At 45.4% G+C, this 18,451-nt stretch overlaps 1 protein-coding gene and 1 pseudogene across 5 annotated transcripts in view; one reads left to right on the forward strand and one right to left on the reverse strand.

The window, feature by feature from the left end:
• rassf4a (Ras association domain family member 4a) overlaps positions 1–17,555 on the reverse strand; it is a 305,015-nt gene extending 287,460 nt beyond the window's left edge. Inside the window, exons 1-2 of one of the 5 annotated variants that reach the window (XM_078199618.1) lie at positions 17,442–17,541; positions 15,178–15,261 (exon numbers count right to left, since the gene is read on the reverse strand). The gene's annotated coding sequence lies outside the window, so the exon portion shown is untranslated. Of the gene's footprint in view, positions 1–15,177; positions 15,262–17,441 lie in introns of all 5 variants that reach the window. The other 4 variants (XM_078199620.1, XM_078199617.1, XM_078199619.1 and 1 more) reach the window with 4 other exon arrangements.
• Positions 1,666–1,888, forward strand: LOC144480374 (U2 spliceosomal RNA; annotated as a pseudogene).
• Positions 17,556–18,451: the final 896 nt, after the last annotated feature.

Raw genomic sequence — 18,451 nt, forward strand, 5'->3', positions numbered from 1 at the left:
TGCAGTGTTAATGTGGGCCTACTTGTGATTAATAAACAAACTAAGACTAGAGTTTGTAAATAAAGGGATTTTGGTGCAGGGGCTTCTGCCTCCTAAGACTTATTATAGACGACAACTCTGTTTCTTGCTACAAATGCTAGTCATGACTCAGCGACAGGTGAATAATTTTAGAATAAAAATGAAGCTGTTTGGAAACATTTTCTCAGGGACATCATGAAACACAACATAAATTGAAGTCCTTTTTCTGGTTGGAAACAGAAGGAGTAAAACCGCTATTCCAAAAAAGGAGGGAGAGAGAAAACATGGAACAATAGGCCAGTCAGCCTGACATCCAATGCTGGGAAAATCACTGGTATATATTAAAGGAAGACATTACAATGCTCTTAGAAAAACATATGATTATTATAACATGTCAACATGGTTTTAGGAAAGGGAAATCCTGTTTAACAGATAGATTCATTACAGTTTTTTGAGGATGTAACTAATTGAGTTGATGTTATGATCACAACAGATGTTAATTGCTGAGCAAACCAAACCCCAGGGGGAAAATTGGCCCACGGACAATATCTATTCTTTAAACAGGAAGAAATCCTACTGATCTCATAGAAGTCCAGTAACACTATTCATATTTAAAACTTTAGCAATAAAAATATTAACAAGAACAAATGAAAACTTGCGCACGCAAGATTACCCTTACACAGTTAACATTAGTCTTAAAAACACTCCCCCAAAGGATTCCCTACTTGTCCTTACCTCCCCACCTTGGTTAGGCTACATTTGGAGTATTGCATGGAGTTCTGGTCACCACACTAACAGAAGGATGTGGAAGCTTTGGGGCAAATGCAAAGTAGATTCACCAGGATGTTGCCTAGTCTCAAGGGTATTGACTATGAGCAGAGGTTGAATAAACTAGGATTGTTTTCACTCGAAAGACGGAGGCTGAGAGGAAACCTTATAGAGATCTACAAAATTATGAGAGGCATAGATAGTCAGAGGCATAGATAGTCAGAGGCATAGATAGTCAGAGGCCTTTTCCCAGGGTGGAAATTTCAATTACAAGGTGAGAGGGGGAAAATTTCAGGGAGATGTGCGAGGGAAGTTTTTCCCACGCAGAGTGATGGATTGCTGGCACACTGCCATTGGAGGTGGTGGAAACAGACACATTAGCAACATTTCAGAGGCATCTGGATGGGTACATGAATAGGGAGGGAATAGAGGGATACAGACCGAGAAAGGGCAGAAGATTTTTTTAAGTTTAGTGATCGGCACAGGCTTGGAGGGCCGAAGGGCCTGTTCCTGTGCTGTACTTTTCTTTGTTCTTTGGCCCGACCCACAAGTAAACACCTTCCTGGCAACCCTCCCTTACACTTGTTAAAGTATAAAAATCCAGTAATATTACCCAAGGCAAAACTGCTGCTGCAAGAGTATAGGTATGCCACACAACTGCTGAACCTCGCTTCCACTCTGCTGTGGGAATCCAAGAAACTTCATTAACAGGACGGCCTTCTGCAGCCCAAGACTTTTCTGGCATGACTGGATAGCTGATTCAAACTGTGCATCTTCTCCCAGCTGCTTCCAGGAGGTCTTTCCCTACGCAGCCCACACAACTCAGTACAATACCTTTCCTTAATTTAACTGTCCCCCGCTTCACAATGAACTTTCTAACTCTCTTCTCGGCCTTTTGGCTAAGATCAAGTGTAGTATGGTCGGCAGCCCATGGTCGGCTGCACTTGGTTGAGGTCATTAGGTTACACTGAAGCTTCATATGTTTCATATGAAGCAATTTTTTAAAGCAGCATCTCGGCCTTTTGGCTAAGATGCAAATGAGCTCAAGTCTTGGAGGAGGAACCTCCCCCTTCTCCAATCAGCTTGGCTCATGTAAATCAGGCCCAGGACAGGGTGGTTTGGTCGCTCGCCCTGTCTTGTCAGCCTGGATCTGAAATGTCTCAACTTGTTGAGACTCTGAATTGGATTTGATTTGATTGAATTGGAAAAGTATTTTTTAAAAACTGTCCCTCTCACCTTTTGATTCCATTGTACTCAGCCCACTTTGAACTTAACTTTTCCAAAGTATAAAAAAGATTTAAATGAAGAGACAAACGCATCCAAGTTTGCTGGAGATACATAGCGAGGTGGGAACGCAAGCTGTGAAGAGGATACAAAGAGGTGGCAAAGAGAATTGGACAGGTTAATGAGTGGGTAACGAGTTGGCAGATGGAGTATAATGCAAGGGAGTACAAAGTTATTCACATTGGTCATCAGAAGTTTTTTTTTAAGTTGTGAAACTTGTTATTGTTAATGTTCCCAGAGACTTGGGTGCACTTACACGGTACAAGGAGCAACAAGCCTGCATACATTTGGAATATTGTGAACAATTTTGGGCCCCGTATCGAAGGAAGGATGTTCTGGCTTTGGAGAGGATCCAGAGGGCGGCACGGTAGCACAGTGGTTAGCACTGCTGCTTCACAGCTCCAGGGTCCTGGGTTCGATTCCCGGCTTGGGTCACTGTCTGTGTGGAGTTTGCACATTCTCCTCGTGTCTGCGTGGGTTTCCTCCGGGTGCTCCGGTTTCCTCCCACAGTCCAAAGATGTGCGGGTTAGGTTGATTGGCCAGGTTAAAAATTGCCCCTTAGAGTCCTGGGATGCATAGGTTAGAGGGATTAGCGGGTAAATATGTGGGGGTAGGGCCTGGGTGGGATTGTGGTCGGTGCAGACTCGATGGGCCGAATGGCCTCCTTCTGCACTGTAGGGTTTCTATGATTTCTATGAGAGGAGGTTCACGCAAATGATCCCGAGAATAAAAAGCTTGTATAAGACATTGGTGAGGCCAAATTTAGAGTATTGTGTGCAGTTTTGGTCACCTAATTACAGGAAGGATATTAATAAGGTTGAAAGAGAGCAGAGAAAGTTTACAAGGATGTTGCCAGGACTTGAGAAACTGAGTTACAGAGAAAGGTTGAATAGGTTAGGACTTTATTCCCTGGAGCGCAGAAGAATGAGGGGAGATTTGATAGAGGTGTATAAAATTATGATGGGTATAGATAGAGTGAATGCAAGCAGGCTTTTTCCACTGAGGCTAGGGGAGAAAATAACTAGAAGACATGGGTTAAGGGTGAGGGGGGAAAAGTTTAAAGGGAATATTAGGGGGGGCTTCTTCACACAGAGAGTGGTGTGAGTGTGGAATGAGCTGCCAGATGAGGTGGTGAATGCGGGCTCACTTTTAACATTTAAGAAAAACTTGGACAGGTACATGGATGAGAGGGGTGTGGAGGGATATGGTCCAGGTGCAGGTCAGTGGGACTAGGCAGAAAAATGGTTCGGCACAGGCAAGAAGGGCCAAAAGGCCTGTTTCTGTGCTGTAACGTTCTATGGTTCTATGGATGTATGAGGAGTGTTTGAGGAATCTGGGTCTGTATTCGATGGAATTTAGAAGGATGGGGGTGGGAGGTGGATCTCACTGAAACTTACAGAATACTGAAAGGCCTGGATAGAGTGGACGTGGGGAAGATGTTTCCATTAGTAGGAGAGCTCGGATCCGAGGGCACAGCCTCAGAGTAAAGGAACAACCCTTTAGAACTGAGATGAGGAGGAAGCTCTTCAGCCAGAGGGTGGTGAATCTGTGGAAATCATTGCCACAGAAGGCTGTGGAGGCCGGGTCATTTATTTAGGACAGAGATAGATAGGTTCTTGATTGGTAACGGGATCAAAGGTTACGGGGAAAAAGCAGAAGGGGGTTGAGAAACTTATCAGCCATGATCGAATGGTAAAGCAGACTTGACAGGCCGAATGGCCTAATTCTGCTCTTATATCTTATGGTTTTATGCAAGTACAGCAAGCAATTAGGAAATTGGCCTTGACTGCAAAGGGATTGGAGTATAATATTAAATAAATCTTGATACAACTGTGCAGGACTTTGATGAGACCACATCTAGAATACTGCATGCAATGTTGGTCTCCATATTTAAGGAAGGATATACTTACTCTGGAGGTAGTACAGTAAAGCACTCCTCGATTGGTCCATGGGATTGGATATTGTCCTAGAACGAGAGGCTGATGCTCTTTGGGCCTACATTCTCTGGCGTTTAGAAGAATGAGAGGTGATATCATTGAAACATTTGAGATTATGAAGGGGCTTGACAGGGTAGGCACAGGTTATTTCTGCTGTTGGGAAGTCTAGAACATCGCAGAATTGTTACGACACAGGAGACTGCCGTTTGGCCCATCATGTCTACACCAACTCTCCAAATGGTCATTGTAACTTAGTGCCATTCCCCTGCCTTTTCCCCGTAACCATCTAATAATCATCTAATGCCCTTCTGAATGCCTCGATTGAATCTGCCTCCACCACCAGACAGTGCGTCCCACGCCCAGTATACCACAATCTCAGGATCAGGGGCTGATCATTTAGAACGGAGATTTCTTCACTCAAAGGATTGTGAATCTTTGGCATTCTGTACCCCACAGTTGCTGCTTATGTGCAATCATGGAATATATTTAACGCTAGGTTGGACGGATTGTTGATCTCTTGGGGAATGAAGGGATATGGGGAAAGGACAGGAAAGTGGAGCTGAAGCCCAAGAGCTGCCAAGATCACCCTGAATAGTGAGTAGGTTCACTGATCATCTCCAGCTCCCATCTCTTACATTCTTACGTGTGCCATTTATTGCCATCTTTAACAACTGGTGAACTTGTTAGGCCATTTCAGAGGGCAGTTAACGGTTAATCACTTCGCTGTCAATCTGTATCAGCCAGACTAGGTAAGGACAACAGGTTTCCTTCCCTAAAATTTAACCAGTTCAGACTTTACAACAATCCAGTAGTATCATGGTAACCATTATACATAGAATATAGGAGCAGGAGGAGGCCATTTGGCCCTTCGAGCCTGCTCTGCCATTCATTACGATCATGGCTGATCATCCAACTCAATAGCCTAATCCTGCTTTCTCCCCATAACCTTTGATCCCATGCGCCCCAAGTGCTATATCCAGCCACCCTTTGGGCCCATGATGTCTCCTTCAGTTTTTATTTATTTAATTGAGGGAGGGGGGGGGGGCAGAGGTACGAGGGGATAGTGGCATAGCAGTAATGACATTGGGCTAGCAATCCAGGTGCCCGGGCTAATGATCTGGGGACATGGGTTCAAATCCCACCAGGACAGCTGGTGGAATTTACATTCAATTAACAAATCTGGAATTAAAAGGCTAGTCGTAGTAATGGTGATCTTGGTATCTTTTTATATTCATTCAAGGGATGTGGGCATTGCTGGCTAGGCCAGCATTTATTGCCATCCCTAATTCCCGCTGAGAAGGTGGTGGTGAGCTGCCTTCTTGCACTGCTGCAGTCCCTGTGGTGCAAGCACACCCACAGCGTCATCCTGGAAACAGACAGACAGACACAGACGCACACACACAGACACACATGAGAATTAGTGGACACGACAAACAAGTAGCTGGTCTCAAATCCAACCCAACAGCTGTCTGGTTTCAACCTTCCAAGAAAAGAATGGACCACCCTCAACAGGTTCAGCATCAGCCACGGCCCCTGCTTGGCCAACCTCCACAGATGGGGCATGAGTGCCAGCCCCCATGTACCTGTGGGAGAGAGCAAACTGTGCACCACATCATAGAAGAGTGTTCGATCCACAGACTCAGCGGAGGCCTATCCACACTCAACACAGCAGGGACTGGAAGAAACTGCTTAGCTCAGGGACTTTGCATTCGTTAATTAAAGAAAATCTGGATAGAAAGACATTAGCTAAGGCAGATATGCTAATGTTACATATGGGCTAGAGGGAAATGGAACTGTAAGGTCACTACAGTATTGATACATAGCTGTAGGCTGAGACCTGATCAATTTGTGCCCTGATTAATCTATGGTTTTGCAAGGTCTCTCAAGTTGTACCCCCGTATGTGTTTTGGTCAAATAAAGTCTGTGTCTTGTTTGGCCCTCCTAATGTCTCCTTGTTGAGTGTCTCTTGATACACCACAACACTGGTTCAGTAATGTAAACACTAGGCCACCCCTTTGTGTTGTCATCCAATCCTGGGTGATCCACAATTTGTGGGCAGCACGGTGGCACAGTGGTTAGCACTGCTGCCTCACAGCATCAGGGACCCGGGTTCAATTCCCACGTTGGGTCACTGATTGTGTGGAGTTTGCACGTTCTCCCCGTGTCTGTGTGGGTTTCCTCCGGGTGCTCCGGTTTCCTCCCACACTCCAAAGATGTGCAGGTTAGGTAAATTGCTCCTTAGTGTCCAAAGATATGTAGGTTAAGAGGAAATTAGTGAGTAAACGTGTGGGATTATGGGGATAGGGCCTGGGTGGGATGCTCTGTCAGAGAGTTGGTGCTGATTCAATGGGCTGAATGGCCTCCTGCCACACTGTAGGGATTCTATGATCCAGTTGAACAGCGGGTAGACAGAAGACATCATTGTTGGCCTTCACTACAAACTCTTTTCATTTGCTCTCGATTCCATCCTCCTCCCTGGCTAGGATCTCAGATTGAACAAGCTGTTTAGAGCCCTATCTGAGCTTACCATGCCGTATATTTTCCACCACAATGTCCCCCAAAATCTTTAACATCACCTGTCTACCACCTGCCACTGAAACCTCATCCATGTCTTTGTCAGCTTCATGTCACCTCCTGCACTCCATTAGTGGCTACATTTCAAAAAGTGCGTCATTAGCTGCAAAGCAGATATCAAGTGGATGTGAAAAGTGCCAAACAACTGCAGGTCTTTCTCCTTTAGCTCACCTGAACAACTTCCCATGATGCACCCTGTATAAACCTCAACTTACCCAAAGCTCCGTTGCCTGTAATCTATCTCCCACCTTTCACCCTGGATCTGGTTGATTCCCCACTGCCATCAGATTTGACTGCAGCTATGACTGTAACACTACATTCTGCACTCTTTTGTTTCCTTCTCTATGAACGGTATGCTTTGTCTGTATAGCACTCAAGAAACAATACTTTCCACTGTATGTTAATACATGTGACAATAATAAATCAAATCAAATTTGAAGTTCTCAATCTCAGGCTGAAATTCCTACTTAGTTCCCCCACTTCTCATCTCTACACCTTCCATTACCCCTGCCACCCCAACCTTTCAAAACACTTCACTCCTCAGACTCTGGTTTCTTGTACACCTTTTTGCCCTTCTCCTTATTACTGACAACCGTTACAGCCGACAAGATCCCACACGGTGGCACAGTGGTTAGCACTGCTGCCTCACAGCGCCAGGGACCCGGGTTCGATTCCTGGCTTGGGTCACTGTCTGCACGTTCTCCCCCTGCCATAGAATCATAGAAACCCTACAGTACAGAAAGAGGCCATTCGGCCCATCGAGTCTGCACCGACCACAATCCCATCCAGGCCCTACCCCCATATCCCTACATATTTACCCACTAATCCCTCTAACCTACGCATCTCAGGACAATTTTTTTTTAGCATGGCCAATCAACCTAACCCGCACATCTTTGGACTGTCTGTGTGGGTTTCCTCCGGGTGCTCCGGTTTCCTCCCAGAGTCCAAAGATGTGTGGGTTAGGTGGATTGGCCATGCTAAATTGCCCCTTAGTGTCAAGGGTAAATACATGGGGGTAGGGCCTGGGTGGGATTGTGGTCGGTGCAGACTCGATGGGCCAAATGGTCTCCTTCTGCACTGTAGGGACTCTCTGGTTCTACAGACCTCTTGCAATACCTTCCTTAAAACCTACCTCTTTGACAAAACTTTGACTCGTGCCACCTAATTTATCCTTTGTTTGTATTCAGGATGTTTTTGTATATTGGCCAGAGCTTTCCGACTGGCGGGATCTTCTGGCACTGCCGACAGCGCTGCTGAGGATTTCCCGGCAGCGTGGGAAAGAGTTGATGGAAAAAGCCAACAGCACGCTGTCTCCCGCCGCAAGAAAAATGCCGCGGAGAGACCAGCGAACACCGCCCATTAAATCCATTTTATTAATGCAATTAGTTGCTGTTGCATCTGCTTCCTTTAAACAAATACCATGTCTTATTGTGTTTACAGTTCTGCTGTTATAAATGTCTGTTTGGCCACACAATTGCTCTTTGTGCAGGATGCTTTTCTCCTTCTATTTCTCTGTCCTTGTCCATTTTGTAACAAATACTAAATCCTTTCTTGTACCAGTCTGTTTCTTTCCTACAGTTTCTTTGGCGTAAACGTTGCTCCCTACAAAGCACACACAAAGGGCACATTTTGAACAAATTCCCAAGTTTGAATGTGAAGATCCCAAGAAGGATGTGGAGGCTTTGGAGAGGGTACAGAAAAGATTTACCAGGATGTTGCCTGGTATGGAGGACATTAGCTATGAGGAGAGTTTGGAGAAACTTGGTTTGTTCTCACTGGAACACCGGAGGTTGAGGGGAGACCTGATAGAAGTCTACAAGATTATGAGGGGCATGGACAGAGTGGATAGTCAGAAGCTTTTTCCCAGGGTGGCAGAATCAATTACTAGGGGGGCATAGATTTAAGGTGCGAGGGACAAGGTTTAAAGGAGATGTACGAGGCAAGTTTTATTTTACACAGAGGGTGGTGGGTGCCTGGAACTCGCTGCCGGGGGAGGTAATGGAAGCAGATACGATGGTGTCTTTTAAGGGGCATCTGGACAAACGCATGAATAGGATGGGAATGGAGGGATATGGTCCCCGGAAGGGTAGGGGGCTTTAGTTGAGTCAGGCAGCATGGTCGGTGCAGGCTTGGAGGGCCAAAGGGCCTGTTCCTGTGCTGTAATTTTCTTTGTTCTTTGAATCAATTTCTAACTCGAATCTAGTCTTGGACCGACAGACTTATGCAAAAAAAGGAATATTCTTAAAATAAGGAGAAAATTCCTCATCATCTTCACTGGGAAGCATTTACTTGCATTTCACAGTAAAATGTTCTTTATTCTTTCACGGGCTGTGGGCATTGCTGCCCATCCCTAATTGTCTTTGAACTGAGTTACTTGCTCGGCCACTTCAGAGAGCAGTTAAGAGTCAATCACATTGCTGAGAGTCTCGGTTCCCATGTGGGCCAGACCAGGTAAGAATGACAGACTTCCTTCCCTAAAGGACTTCAATGAGCCAGATGTTTTTTTACGACAATCAAATGTTTAGCTTCCTGATCACCATGACTAAATTACTGAGACTCACTTTGAATTCCAGATTAATTAATTGGATTTGAATTCCACCAGCTGCTGTGGTGGGATTTGAACCCATCAGCCAGGGCCTGTGGATAACTAGCCCAGTGACATTACCCACTATGCTATCATCTCCCCTCTGGCCACTTCACAGTAATCAGACAGTAACTGTGAAGGAGGTGAGAGATGGGCAAGAGGCCAGTGTTGCAGGTATGCAGAGTTCGGAGGACTTGAAGACTACGTCACGTTAGTTGAAATTCTCCAGTTCAGTGGCCATCTGGCTGTTTACGACTGTCAAGTGGTTTAGAAATTGGTCAGTCTGACTCTAGTGGAGTTGAGGATTATATCACAGAATAGAATCGTATCTTCATAGAATCCTATAGTGCAGAAGGAGGCCATTCGGCCCATCGAGCCTGCACCGACCAAAATCCCACCCAGGCCCTATCCCCATAACCCCACAAATCTACCCTTGCTAATCCATCTGACACTAAGGGGCAATTCAGCTGGGCCAATCCACCTAACCTGCACATCTTTGGACTGTGGGAGGAAACCGGAGCACCCGGAGGAAACCCACGCAGACACGGGGAGAACGTGCAAACTCCACACAGACAGTGACCCGAGGCCGGAATTGAACCCGGGTCCCTGGTGCTGTGAGGCAGCAGTGCTAACCACTGTGCCACCCCAAATCAACCACGATCTCAATGAATGGCGGAGCAGACTCGATGGGCTGAATGGCCTATTTCTGTTCCCACATCTTATGATTGAATGTCAATTTGACAAGTCAGATGGTAGCCACATGACCTCAATCTCCCCCCAGTGTGAACAATAAGCGATGGGGAAGTGTTAGATATTCCAAAGCAGCTACGATCAATCGGTATGTACACAGTCATCGATACCCACCACAGAGTCAATAGCAGTGGCGACCATGTGGTTTAATTGCTTGGAATAATCATTATGATGTCTGATGACTGATTTACAATAGTGCCTTTGCCTTTCCGCACCATTATGATGGTAATATAATTCTACGATTATGATCCCCCAGAGTCTGCACCAACTCCCCAATTAGACTTTAAGCCGGTAGCTGCAAAAAGAAATTGTTGACTTTTTAAAATAATATTTGCATAACCACCTGGAAGGTTACAGTCTTTGCTCATAGTCAGAACTGGTGGAGGAAAGCAAGTATTGGTTAGATGTCTAACATTTATAAGCACAATACACAGTCAGATTGAATTGCCACCTGCGTTCATCTGATAGCCTTTCAAAGCCACTCTGCACTCTACAGCACGACATGGTGATTTACCATATTGTTTAGAAGATCAGGAGTTGATTAGTCATACCAACCACGGTCTAAATGAGCCATTCACGGGTGATATATATTTTGAAAATCATTTTAGAGATCAGAATTTTCAGTCAATTCCACGAATTTCATTGTTAATTCCAGTGCGGCACGGTGGCACAGTGGTTAGCACTGCTGCCTCCCAGCGCCAGGGACCCAGGTTCAATTCCCGGCTTGGGTTACTGTCTGTGTGGAGTCTGCACATTCTCCCCGTGTCTGCGTGGGTTTCCTCTGGTTTCCTCCCATCGTCCGAAAGACGTGCTGGTTAGGTGCATTGGCCGTGCTAACTTCTCCCTCAGTGTTCCCGTCACAATTGTAATCAGGCAATTGAGGTTGACCTGCTTGAATATGATTGAGGGCCCCCTCTACCGCGGCTATATTCGCGGCCAGGTGTCCCTGGAAAGGGAGCATGCGGTGTCCGAGGGCACTGTTGAAGGCCTCCGTGCCCGCTGGGCACCGCAGGGACTGGGGTGCATTATTGACCCCTTTAATCACATTTTAATTTGATGTTTTAAGTTTCCTTTCCGCTTTGTCTTGGGTGGTTCCCCTCCTTTTGCAGAGCTGCCCCTTTTGAGTTGTCCCGGAGTTAATTTGATTTTGTTTATTTGGTTGGACGCAAAAATATGTCCTTGATTAAGGGCCTAATTGATGGTCCAATCAGGGAGCCCCATGCTCTGTACCTAAACAGGAGTGGCAGTAGCGGCACGGCACGGTAGCACAGTGGTTAGCACTGCTGCTTCACAGCTCCAGGGACCTGGGTTCAATTCCCGGCTTGGGTCACTGTCTGTGTGGAGTTTGCACATTCTCCTCGTGTCTGCGTGGGTTTCCTCCGGGTGCTCCGGTTTCCTCCCACAGTCCAAAGATGTGCGGGTTAGGTTGATTGGCCGTGCTAAAATTGCCCCTTAGTGTCTTGAGATGGGTAGGTTAGAGGGATTAGCGGGTAAATATGTAGGGATATGGGGGTAGGGCCTGGGTAGATTGTGGTTGGTGTAGACTCGATGGGCCGAATGGCCTCTTTCTACACTGTAGGGTTTCTATTCTATTCTATTCTAGTTCCTCTGGCACTCCGGATGGAGACTGAATACTTAGAGCACTCTGTATAGTGTTGTTGGATCTTGTAAATAATGGCATTTCGGTGAAGGGTCTTCCACCTCCGAGGACTTATTACAGTACCCAAACAGGTGCCGGAGTGTGGTGACTAGGGGAGTTTCACAGTGACTTCATTGCAGTGTTAATGTAAGCCGACTTGTGACACTAATAATAAATAAAACAAACAAAAGATTTACAAGTGCCAATGAACACCTTATGCCTTTTTTCTAAAAAAGCGTCTGGTGAAAATTCAGCCTCCACTGTGGACTCCAGTACAGTATGTCAGTGAATTATGAGACTAATGTGCTGCCTGAAATGTCATGACATCGAATGAAACTGCCTGGCAGGTCCAGTGTTGGTTTAACATGCGATAGCTCTTCTGAACTCCTCATCAGGTTTAAGTTTGGATATTCCGATTGGTTCAGGAAAGTCTCACATCCTACAAACGATACCGGGTGTTATTTCCAGATGGTTGGTTTCAGCTGTAAGACTGATCTACCCTCTACATTGTTCTCACTTTCTTGAAAAAAAACCCACACATGTAGCAAAAGTTGAACAGAGTGAAGACTGACATTGTAGCTTCACTCAAAGCAATCATAAAAATGGCACCTTTCTGACTGAACTATTTCAGGGCGTCTTGCATATTTCATGCAGTCCTCATTTTGATCCACGTGTTCAGTGGCAATCAATGCACACAGTAGTTTCTTAGCCCTTCCTAGTGCAATTTTATGGCTTGAAACTCCCCGTGGTTCATTAGCCCTCGTCTTAATGTAGCATGCAATGGCTTGAATTGATCTGTTGTTACACCAGCACGTTAACTCTCCATTTTTAAAAAAAGCCTTAACTCCAAATCTTTCTATCATTTTTTTTTTAAAGCATCTGGTCTCTTTCTTAACAAAAAAAGGATAAAGCAAAATTATGCATCTTGCGTTGACTGGTGCAATTTGCAGTCAATGTTTCAAGCCTTTTCTTGTTGAAATGCATGCGTTCAGAGTCATGTTGCAAGAACCAGAATAGGCAGACTTTCCACAGTCTGGACCTTGGCATTGTCTGCGAGTGTAAACGGGCTAAGCTCTGCTCAGTGTATCCAGGAGAAGTTGTTCCAATAATAGCTCACTCACATTTCATCCGATATTGACCAGCTCAGGGGGAAAAAACATCCTCATTTTCTTCGCCCATCTCCAATTCAGAAATCAATATCTTTTCAGTTAATTTGACAAGTCTTATGCCATATCATTCTTTAAAACGTCGAAGTATGCCTGGAATTACACATGGCTCCACAATACAACTTTGTTAGTGTTTGAAGAAGCAACATCTCACAACCTTTCATTGTTATAATTTACCAGCTTGCAACCGCTTTTATCGAGGTACAATTTCTAAATACAATAAATTGATTTTCAAAAGGGTAATTTACAAAAAACCTACCTCCACATTTTCATAGAATTATAGAATCCCTACAGTACAGAAGGTGGCCATTCGGCCCACCGAGTCTGTACCGACCACATTCCCACCCAGGCCCTATTCCCGCAACCTCACGCATTTACCCTGCTCATCCCCCTGACGCTAGGATCAATTTAGCACGGCCAATCAACCTAACCCGCACATCTTTGGACTGTGGGAGGAAACCGGAGCACCTGGAGGAAACCCACGCAGACATGGGGAGAATGTGCAAATTCCACACTGTGACCCGCGGCCGGAATTGAACCTGGGTCCCTGGTGCTGTGAGGTAGCAGTGCTAGCCACTGTGCCACCGCGCTGCCCTGTAACTGTCTACTTGTTTCACATCTCACCTCCGATTGAGACTTATTCTGCCTTTCTTTATCTTGCACACTGTCTCAACTTCATTTTCACCACTCGAGGTGGACTTACAACTTCTTCTTGGACAGCAGAAAGATTCGAAGGGTCTTTCAGGCTCAGCAAAAAACAGGACCGAGAAGGGCAGAAAATTGCTTCATTCAAAAAGAGTTGTGAATCTTTAGAATTCTTTACTGCAGCAAGGCATAGATGCTCAAATCATTGTGCAATTCCAAGACAGAGATTTATTAATCTTTGGATACTTAGGGAATCATGGGCTCCAGGGAAAGTGCAGGAAGACGTAACCGAGGTAGAAGATTAGCCGTGATCCCATTGAATGGAAGACCTGACTCGAGAGACTAGATGATCTATGCCTGCTATTTCTTAATGTGGAGATGCCGGCGTTGGACTGGGGTAAACACAGTAAGAAGTTTAACAACACCAGGTTAAAGTCCAACAGGTTTATTTGGTAGCAAAAGCCACACAAGCTTTCGAGGCTCTAAGCCCCTTCTTCACCTGAAGAAGGGGCTTAGAGCCTCGAAAGCTTGTGTGGCTTTTGCTACCAAATAAACCTGTTGGACTTTAACCTGGTGTTGTTAAACTTCTTACTGCTATTTCTTAAGCAGAGTTCATAACATGGGTGAGCTGAAAGTCAGTTTGAGGCCTTAGCATTTTGAACTATTTTCTTTGGGCATAGTATTGTACTTTTAGTCTGTCCCTGCATCACCTAACCATAAGGTGTAGGGGCAGCCGTAGGCCATTTGGCCCATCGAGTCTGCTCCGTTATTCAATGAGATCATGACTGAGCTGATGTGATAATCCTCAAATCCACTTTCCCGCCTTATCCTCCTAACCCTTCACTTACTGATTAGAAATCTATCTATCTATCTCAGCCTTGATCATACTTAACGACCCAGCCTCTACAGCCCTCTGCGGTAAAGAATTCCATAGATTCACTCCCCTCTGGGAGAGGAATTTCCTCCTAATCTCTGTCTTCAATGGGGGACCCCTTACTCTAAGATTATGCCCTCTGGTCCTAGACTCTCTGACAAGGGGGGGGTTTGGGGGGGGGAGTTTTCCCGTCCTTCCTGCCACGGGAATCGTAGTGGGTGGGGTTGGGGGAGGAGGGGATGCACGCAAAGGTCTGTTGATCTTGGGCGGAATTTTCCGGTTTTGGGATGAGCTTGGCCTGAAAATCCCACCCTAAGTCCATAATGCAATATTGTGACATTTGGCATGCAGGAATGTTGAATCATTAACCGTCCTGGTTATCATTATGGCATCAAACAAGCGAAAGCAAACATTTCAGTGATCATAAACAGTCAACTGCCCAGCTAATAATCTGTGAAATATATAACTGGGTTTAATGCAGCATTGTTTCCTAGCTTGGGGGTTCATACAGCACATCAATAATAGGCCCCTGTACATCTGTCTATAATGACAGACTGGCCAACAATAATTCATTGATACGATTTTCTGTTCTACCATTTTCTCAATCAATTACAATATAACCTTAAATGTGCAAAGAGACTTCATTCTAATTATTGGATAATTCAAGTTTAGTTTGAAATATCACAGAAACATAGAAGATAGGAGCAGGAGGAGGCCATTCGGCCCTTCGAGCCTGCTCCGCCATTCATCACCATCATGGCTGATCGTCCAACTCAATAGCCTAATCCTGCTTTCTCCCCATAACCTTTGATCCCATTTGCCCCAAGCGCTATATCCAGCCGCCTCTTGAATACATTCAATGTTTTGGCATCAACTACTTCCTGTGGTAATGAATTCCACTGTCTCACCACTCTTTGGGTGAAGAAATGTCTCCTCACCTCCGTCCTAAATGGTCAAACCCGTTTCCTCAGACTGTGACCTCTATTGCTGGAGTCCATTCCTGAATGAAAGTATGAAAGTGCCTACAAGACAATGATTTGAAGCAGAGTCATAGAATCCTACTGTGCAGAAGGAGGCCATTCAGCCCATCAAATCTGCACCAACCACAAACCCACCCAGGCCCCACCCCCATAACCCCATGCATTTACCCTAGCCAGTTCCCCTGGCACTAAGGGGCAATTTAGTACGGCCAATCCACCTAACCCGCACATCTTTGGACTGTGGGAGGAAACCGGAGCACCCGGAGGAAACCCACACAGACACGGGGAGAACGTAGACTCTGCACAGACAGACACCCAAGGCCAGAATTGTCCCTGGTGCCGTGAGGCAGCGGTGCTAACCACTGTGCCACCGTAATTGAACAATGATCTTGGTGTTTTGCAAGAGTGATTAAGTAACAACTAAATGTCAGAAAATAGGAGCGAATTTGTGAATGGCATCAAAAGAAAATGTTTGGTACATTTCTTTGCTTGTTTTCAAAACCCGCAACTAATTCAGTGACGTGTATCAAATCATCTGTGTGGATGGAGCATTCCTGAAAGCGACATGTTTCCTCCCACTCCACAAACAAACTGGACAACAATTGTTTTACATAAACTGAATAGCTTTATTTTCAGCAGTGTTTGGGGAACAAAAGGGCAACAAGCGTCATCTTATAACAACCATGGTTTCCAACCATGCCTCACAGCACGTTTCCCCAAACAGGAGACATCAACTTTCGATACAACAGCACAAGTCTCTCTCTCTCTCTCTGGGTGCGAAATGAGCCGAAATTTCACAGTGCTGTATTATCACAATCATCCCCATTCAGCTGTCCATTCTCTTAAATGAATGACACCCTGGGCTCACAGCCCCCAGGGATCATCCTCCACCTGTTCTCCGGCGTCTGAATTAGTTTGTGGGCAATTAGGTAGCTCACACATCTGTGGCCCTCAACCCAACAAACAACCAGACTCTGACAAAAAAAAGCCCTCAAATTACTGCACAACAAATAAAAATCTATCCTGATCTTGACTGATTCTCGGAATTAAAAGCATTCCAGAAGATGCACGTAGCCCAGTCCGTCACGCAAACCAGCCTCCCATCCATTGGCTCCGTCTACACTTTCCACTGCCTTGGAAAAGCAGCCAGGATCCCACACACCCCGGACATACTCTCATCCATGTTCTATCGGGAAACCGATACAAAAGTCTGAGAACATGTCCCAACCGACTCAAGAACAGCTTCTTCCCTGCTGCCATCAGACTTTTGAATGCACCTACCTCATATTAAGTTGATCTTTCTCTACACCCTAGCTGTGACTCTAACACAACATTCTGCGCCCTATCCTTTCCCTCACCCCTATGTACTCAATGAATGATGGTATGCTTTGTCTGTATAGTGCACGAGAAACAATTGTTTTCACTGTATCCCAATACATGTGACAATAATAAATCAAATCAAAACAACATCAATAGGATCTTTCTCTACACCTTAGCTATGACTGTAACACTACATTCTGCATCCTCTCCTTTCCTTCCCCGCTATGTACTCTATGAATGGTATGTTTTGTCTGTATCGCGCACAACAATACTTTTCACTGTATCCCAATACATGTGACAATAATAAATCAAATCAAAACAACATGGAAAGGACCTTTCTCTACGCCCTAGCCATGCCTGTAACACTACATTCTGCACCCTCGCCTTTCCTTCTCTATGTACGGTATGCTTTGTATAGCACGCGAGAGACAATACTTTTCACTGTATCCCAATACAGGTGACAATAATAAATCAAATCAAAACAACATGGATAGGACCTTTCTCTGCACCCTAGCTATACCTGTAACACTACATTCTGCACCCTCGCCTTTCCTTCTCTATGAACAGTATGCTTTGTAATGCATGAAAGAAACAATACTTTTCACTGTATACATGTGACAATAATAAATCGAATCAAAAAGAATGCAAAACATCAAGGGGTGGAGGGGGGGGGACTTGCAATTTAAAACTTGCAATTTGATTTGAAAATCCTATGCCAAAAGAAAGTTAGTGATGTTAATGAATTGACCAGAACAGCACTGCCTTCATGAATTTTTAAATTCCCCAGTACACTGAGATTTGCTTCCCAGGTTTGAACTGCATAATAAATATTTCCACCATCCCCCATCCATCCCCATCCCTTCACCAACACTTGCATGCTATCTTGTGGATATAAGTCTTACTTGAGTAGACAATCTTCTCTTCAGCAATGGTCAGACATTGGGAACAAGCTTTCTCTCTCTGCACTCAGTAAACAAATTGCTACAAGCGAGCGGCGCGCGCACTCAGCCGCGACCTCCCCCCTTTGATTGACAGCTATTCCAGCCAATCACAATGTCAGGTGCAGAAAAGGACCCGCCTCCCGACCAATCCGAACACAGACTCTCCAGCTCCCACCCCTTTCCTCAAGGTAACTTTTTTTGTGTGGTATCAAATTCTCTCCCTGAGCTTGTGAGTTGTAGCAATCTCTCCCCCTCTCTCTCTTGAGGTCGTCTTTAATGAGGAAACATTTACTTTATTCTTCCTTCCACAGGGGCTGTGAAGATCTCTCTCTCTTAAGGAGAAGGAGCCTTTAATGAGGGAAACACTCAATTTATAACCTGATTCTTCCTTCCACAGGAGCTGTGAAGATCTCTCCCTCTTTCTTAAGGAGAAGTAATCTCTAATGAGGGAGCACTCGCTTTGCACAGTGGCACAATGTTTAGCACCGCTGCCTCACAGCGCCAGGGACCCGGGTTCGATTCCCGGCTATGCGGAGTCTGCATGTTCCCCTCATATGCGTGTGTGAGTTTCCTCCGGGTGCTCCGGTTTCCTCCCACAGTCTGAAAAGACGTGCTGGTTAAGTGCATTGGCCAGGCTAAATTTTCCCTCAGTGTGCCTGAATAGCGCCGGAGTGTGGCGACTAGGGGATTTTCACAGTAACTTCATTGCAGTGTTAATGCAAGCCTACTCGTGGCACTCAGAAATAAACTTTTAAAAACTTAGATGGAGTCTTTAATGAGAAAAAGCTTACTTTATAACGTGATTCTTCCTCTCACAGGAGCTGTGAAGATCTCGCTCTCTTTCCCCCTGGTTCCTGTGGAACTGAAATCCAGGCAGTGCACTCAGTCCTATTGAGTGACTTCAATGCTGCTGGCATCAGTCCCCTCCAACCACCTCCTCCAGGGATTTGTCTCCTGTGTCAGCGCGGATG

The sequence above is a fragment of the Mustelus asterias genome, chromosome 28 (genome assembly GCF_964213995.1).
Source record: "Mustelus asterias chromosome 28, sMusAst1.hap1.1, whole genome shotgun sequence".
In the NCBI taxonomy this organism is placed as follows: domain Eukaryota; kingdom Metazoa; phylum Chordata; class Chondrichthyes; order Carcharhiniformes; family Triakidae; genus Mustelus; species Mustelus asterias.